The 6,106-nt window shown below is 38.8% G+C and overlaps 1 long non-coding RNA gene across 2 annotated transcripts in view; it reads right to left on the bottom strand.

The window, feature by feature from the left end:
- Positions 1–296: 296 nt before the first annotated feature.
- LOC135115277 (uncharacterized) overlaps positions 297–6,106 on the bottom strand; it is a 33,167-nt gene continuing 27,357 nt past the window's right edge. Inside the window, exons 1-2 of one of the 2 annotated variants that reach the window (XR_010275930.1) lie at positions 5,764–6,106; positions 297–5,349 (exon numbers count right to left, since the gene is read on the bottom strand). The exon at positions 5,764–6,106 is cut by the window's right edge and continues 729 nt beyond it. This is a non-coding gene — a long non-coding RNA (uncharacterized LOC135115277). The remainder of the gene's footprint in view (positions 5,350–5,763) is intronic. The other variant, XR_010275929.1, reaches the window with a different exon arrangement.

The following is a 6,106-nucleotide window of genomic DNA, read 5'->3' as shown; positions in this document are numbered from 1 at the left end:
CCATTTTGTGAGAGAGGCTGGCGCTTCGATGATGAAAGAAGGGAATAGGAAAAGAAGAGATAATAAGGATAAACCAAGAAAACCGTAATAAAGACCCATAATAAGTGATAATTTTCGAGAAAACAACAAAAAAACAAACAAAAAACAAGCACTAAGAACACGTAGTGGGACCCAAGTAGAGAGAGAGAGAGAGAGAGAGAGAGAGAGAGAGAGAGAGAGAGAGAGAGAGAGAGAGAGAGAAGTATCTTTGGAAGCAAATTAAGAAAAAGAAAAGAAAGAGGGAAGAATGTGCTTGCGTGTGTGTGTGTGTGTGTGTGTGTGTGTGTGTGTGTGTGTGTGTGTGTGTGTGTGTGTGTGTGTGTGTGTAATTTTTCCTCCTTTCTTCTCCTTAGTGCTGCTCTTCTTAAATTATTTTCTTCTCTAATATTTATCTAATTCTTCATCGTAGTTCCTTCACCTCTCCTCCTCCTCCTCCTTCTCCTCGTCTTCCATCATCATCAGTCTCCATTGTAACGTCATACACAAGAAAAAGAAAAAGATATGTGCTTATTTTCGTTTTTATTTCTCTAGTACATCACGTCATATTCTCATTGTTTTAATAATAATTCCTCTAAGAGCAGATTTACTTTTTGCCTGCCTGCCTGCCTGCCTGTCTGTCTGTCTGTCTGTCTGTCTGTCTGCCTCTCTGTCTGTCTATCTGTTCGTTTGTTTGTTTGTCTCTATGTGTCTGTCTGTCTGTCTGTTTGTCTGTCTGTCTGTGTGTTTGATTGGTTATTTTTTTCTCTTCTCTGTTTATTTATTTTTATGTCTTATTCATTTTTGTCTGTGTCTCTCTCAGTCTTAGTCTCCGTCTCTGTCTGTCTGTCTGTCTGTCTGTATGTATGTATGTATGTCTGTCAGTTTGTATGTATGTCTGTCAGTTTGTATGTATGTATGCATGTATGTATGTATCTCTGTCTGTTTACCTGTCTGTCTCCATCTGTTTACCTGTGTATCTATTTATTTATGTATCTATTTCTATTTATCTATCTGTCTGTCTGTTTGTCTGGCTGTCTGTCTGGCTGGCTGGCTGGCTGGCTGGCTGGCTGGCTGGCTGGCTGGCTGGCTGGTTGGCTGGTTGGCTGTCTGTCTGTCTGTCTGTCTGTCTGTCTGTCTGTCTGTCTGTCTGTCTGTCTGTCTGTCTGTCTGTCTGTCTGTCTGTCTGTCTGTCTGTCTGTCTGTCTGTCTGTCTGTCTGTCTGTCTGTCTGCCTGTCTCCCTACCTGTCTCTGTTTCTGTCTGTTTCTGTCTCTCTCTCTCTCTCTCTCTCTCTCTCTCTCTCTCTCTCTCTCTCTCTCTCTCTCTCTCTCTCTCTCTCTCTCTCTCTCTCTCTCTCTCTCTCTCTCTCTCTCTCTCTCTCTCTCTCTCTCTCTCTCTCTCTCTCTCTCTCTCTCCCCAATTATATTTCAACACTGGAGTATTTCATCCATAAACTCTGTCTTATCTAATTCTTGAAGCTCTCGAACATTCCTTATTATTTTTCTTTCATTTCCTTTCTTTCCCCATTTTTTTGTCTTGATAGTTGAGGGCAAATTCTCTCCCTCAGGTCTCTCCCTCTCTTTTGGATAATTTCTTACAGTGGTGCTCGGAATGTTACTGTTCTATTGCAACCTGTGTCAGATATGCAAAGTGTTCATAAAAGTCAGGGGCTGTTGACTGTTCCTTTTTTTATTTCAGGGGAGGGGAAGCAAGAGAGCAGTGGGGTATGCTAATGATTTTCAGCCGCCATTTTGTTTCTCTCCTCGACTCCATTACGTGGTGCTCCGATTTTTGTTTTCAAGTCATGTTTCTTTGTAATTCTTTTGTGTGTCTGTGTCGTGTCAGTTTTTTTCCCCCTTTTTCCTAGTTTTCTTGTGGAAGGAGCGTTGTGGCACTTTCCTGTCACTTCATTCACCTAGGCACTGTACTTCCGTTTCACTGCGTAGGCACACCTTTTTTCTGTATCACCTAAACACTCCTTTTTTTTTCTTCTTCTTCTTTTTGTTTGTTTAATTCTGTCTCGTGTGTCGTGTCAGATTTTCCTTCCTCTTCTCCTAATTTTCTTGTGGTAGGATCATCACGCCACTTTCCTGCCGCTCCACTTACTTAGGCCCTGCGTAGACACACTCTTTTCTGTACCACCTGGACACATCAGCTATTTTTTTCCATTGTTTCTTGAGTATCGTGTCAATTTTTCATCCTTTCCTCCTAATTTTTCTTGTGGAAGGATCATCACACCACTTTCCTGTCACTTCACACTTAGGCACTGTATTTTCGTGGCACTGTGTTGGCATACCTTTCCTGCACCACTTAGACACATCACCTGGACACTCCCTGCTATCTAGACATATTCTATTTCCTCACTTGATGTACTTCCAGGCACTTTCCTCTATTTCTGTACCATAACATCACTACTTTCTGTACTGCATTCCTTTTAGACGAACATTATTCACCTTGTGCTTTCTCTGGCTGGCGTTGTGGATGTAGGATTAGGTTAGGTTAGATTAGGTTAGGTTAGGTTAGGTTCTAGGTTAGGTTAGGTTAGGTTAGGTTAGGTTCTAGGTTGGGTTAGGTCAGGTTCTCGGTATAAGGTACTTGTAACACTGATTATATTATCTAATGCATAAATCAACTGATAATATTCGTGAAAACCAATGCAAGACGCTCATTTTAGGCTCATTTTAGCAATAGGTACTGTATTATTCCTTTTGGACAAGCATTAATTTCACGGTGGCTACTTTGACTGCCCTTCTAAGGATAGGGTCAGGTTAGGTAAGGTAAGGTTAGTTAGCTTAGGGTAGGTTCAGTTAGGTTCTGGATTAAGTTACGTTGAGTTCTAGGTGTAGCGTACTCTATCTAACACTGCCTCATACACGAATCTACTGGCGATAGTCGTGAATCTCATTTTAGTAACAGATTCAGTGCACGTACCCTCCAGAAAGAAGATGCTGCTTATAAACTCTACTATGCATCTTCCCTCCGTAATTTTCAATATATCCTCAGTTTTTTTAGCATCTTCAGCATCTTTCCGTGTAATTTCTTGAGTGCCTGAGTTTTTTTTTTTTTTTTTTTTTTTTTTTTTTTGTGACACGTTCTCTTCCCCTTCGCATTGTTTTTAAATTCCCATGCTGTTCTTTGACTCTTGGTATCTGTAAGTCTACTCAGTAATGGTTTTGAGTTCCTGCATTCTTGGCATTTGCTCTGTTTCCTATCGCAGTATTTTCAAAGTCCCTGGCACTTCCTATTCATATTGTTCACATTGGCACCGTGCACCAGTATAGCTTATTTGGCACTCACTTGACTTTTTTTTTTTTTTTTTTTTTTTTGAGTGTCTGGCATTTTTGGCATTTTTATATATTTATTTACCTTTTGGCACTGTTTTCAAAGTCCTTGCCACTCTTTATTGTTTGGCACTCTCGCTGTGGCACTGTAAAGCTTCAGTATAGCTCTGTTCAGTGTGATTTTTGTGTCAGGCATTTTTTAGGGGGGAATTTTCTCTCTTTCATCTGGCACTTTTAAGGCCACTGGCACTCTTTATTCCTTGGCACTTCCACGTTGGCACTTTGCTGCTTTATTGTCGTTCTGATACGCCTTCTTTTTATATTTTTTTAAGTGCCTGGTATCACAGGATTTGTGTTCATACTTCTGGCACTATTTTCACCGGCACTCACCATCCCCATATTGGCACTGTCCACCTTATGAGTGTACTGACTTGAATTTTTCAGTAAATCTGTCATGCGAATATAGAAACGTAAGAAAATAAGGGAAGCCGCCAGAAGTCCCTGTGTGAAGCATGCCCTCCTATTTCCATCTGTCATCCTCATCCATAAATTTGTCTAATCTTGTTTTGAAGTTTGTTTTGAAGTATCTGTACTCTAAAATCTGATGATTCTATAAAAAAATTCCCCTTAGCACATTCATATTTTTCTTGAACTATTTATTCATTTTTTTAATCTACTTTTTCATTTTATAACTTCTTTTTAATACACTTTTAATACTTTTTTTTTTCTTGGGGCAGGTGGCACTGAATACTTTTTTTGATGGCTCATAACTTTCTTTTGGGTGAGCTTTGAATGTCTTGTGTGCTGTTATGTTCTTTTTTTCTCTCTTTTTTTATGATTATTTTTTGGATTCTATGATTTCTCTCTCTCTCTCTCTCTCTCTCTCTCTCTCTCTCTCTCTCTCTCTCTCTCTCTCTCTCTCTCTCTCTCTCTGTCTCTGTCTCTGTCTCTGTCTCACAATTTTGCAATATAATGACTAAAAAAATCTAATCCTCTTACTAGTTTCATTTCACTGTCACTGTCTCTGTTTCTCACAATTGGCAATATAATGACATAAAAATAACACTTTTACTGGTTTCATTTCATATCTTACATCTTTCTGTCTCTGTCTGTCTGTGTCTCTGTCTCTGTCTCTATCTGTCTCTCACAATTGGCAATATAATGACAAAAAAATCTAATACTTATACTAGTTTCATTTCATATCTTACATTTTTTTTTTCAGAAATCTATAGTTATTTTTCCCTTCTTCCAATAAATCTTGTATTGTTCACATACCTTATTTTTTTTTCCTGGGCAGTAATTGTGGCACTAAGATGACAGTATCTCTTGACACTGTACTCACCTCTCACATTAATATTTTCCTTATTTGTACTGCTTTCCTTTGGCACTCATTAGAATTTTCCTTAGCATTCATTTCTCGCAACAATCATTCTCATTTCACTGTTTTTTATTTATTTTTTTATTAGAACCAAAATTTCAATGCACTTCATGATTGTCCTTTTGTTTTCAATTATTTCTCTGGTACTTGTTTATTTATTTATTTATTTTATTCATTTATCTATTTTTCATTATGAGAGTAACTATCATGGCACTGTCCGCAGATAAGGCACCGTCACTGTGTATGTTTTTCAGTCATAAGTCAAGATCTATTTTCCTTGCACTTTCTTCAGGCAGAATCAGGCACTGGCACTGGTTACGAGGGGCACTTCACTAGAGATCATCTTGGCACTGTTCATCTGTTTTCCTTTTTTTTTTCCTTCATTTCTGCATTTTTTGTTCTTTTTTTTCTTGGACATTACATTGCAATACTGATCATTCTCCCTTGTGTTAGTGGGTCCAGTTATCGTTCACATTTTTCGTCTTTATTTCCATCACATTTAGTCATCATCCTTCCTCATGCCAGTAAAGTTATTGTCCACTTAATTTCTGTCTATCTATTTTCCTTTCTGAGGCTTCGATCTTCTGTAACACCTCGTCTTCCTTCGCAGCACACATCTAACACGCCTCGCCCGCCATCTTCCTCCACGCTGTGAGTTTAAGTTTCCCTGGCACTAGAAATGAAACCGGAGAATTTAATGAGTCACTGCTTGCTGAATCACATTATTAAGCCTCTCACTTAGACATGCAACACTTAACACCACAGACACCACTGTAGGAGATCATGAAAGGTGCATGCAACTAAGGGAGTGTTATTTGTTTTCCTATTTTTCTATCAGTAGGTTGACAAAAAATGCATCCCAGAGTGGTTTGTGATGATAGAATGGTATGAGTAGTAGTGAAATGGTTATTAGTCGAAATAAGAGGTAATTTCGTTTACGTATAAGCAAAAAAGGCAAAAGGCATCTACCAACAAATTGTGTGTTTCAAAGTGGCTTGTGATGAAGGAATGATGTGACTAGTAGTAAAATTGCCCCTGTTAATTGCATTCCCAGATACCGAATCAAAACAAGAGATATTTTTCTTACGTATTAAATCCAAACAAGAGGTCTTTTCGTCTGTGTAGGCGGCAGATATCCACCCACCAATTGTGTGATGAAGGAATGATGTGGCTAGGAGTGAAATTGTCCCTATCAGTTATCTTTTCCAGTTACAGAATTAAAACATGACATCTTTTCGTTAATGTGTAAGCGAAAGGCATCTACCCACACTCTCATCTCGTCTAAATGCAAAAATGGTACGCCAGTTAACAGTGAAGTGCTCCCAGTTAATTACTCTCCCAGGTACTGAATCAACACAAGAGGTCTTTTCGTTTAAATGTGTAAGCTGAAGGCACCTATCCACCCACTCTCACCCACCCTCTCATCTCGT

The sequence above is a fragment of the Scylla paramamosain genome, chromosome 29 (genome assembly GCF_035594125.1).
Source record: "Scylla paramamosain isolate STU-SP2022 chromosome 29, ASM3559412v1, whole genome shotgun sequence".
In the NCBI taxonomy this organism is placed as follows: domain Eukaryota; kingdom Metazoa; phylum Arthropoda; class Malacostraca; order Decapoda; family Portunidae; genus Scylla; species Scylla paramamosain.
Note: the sequence above shows the minus strand (reverse complement) of the source record. Positions and strands in the feature narration are given on the sequence as shown.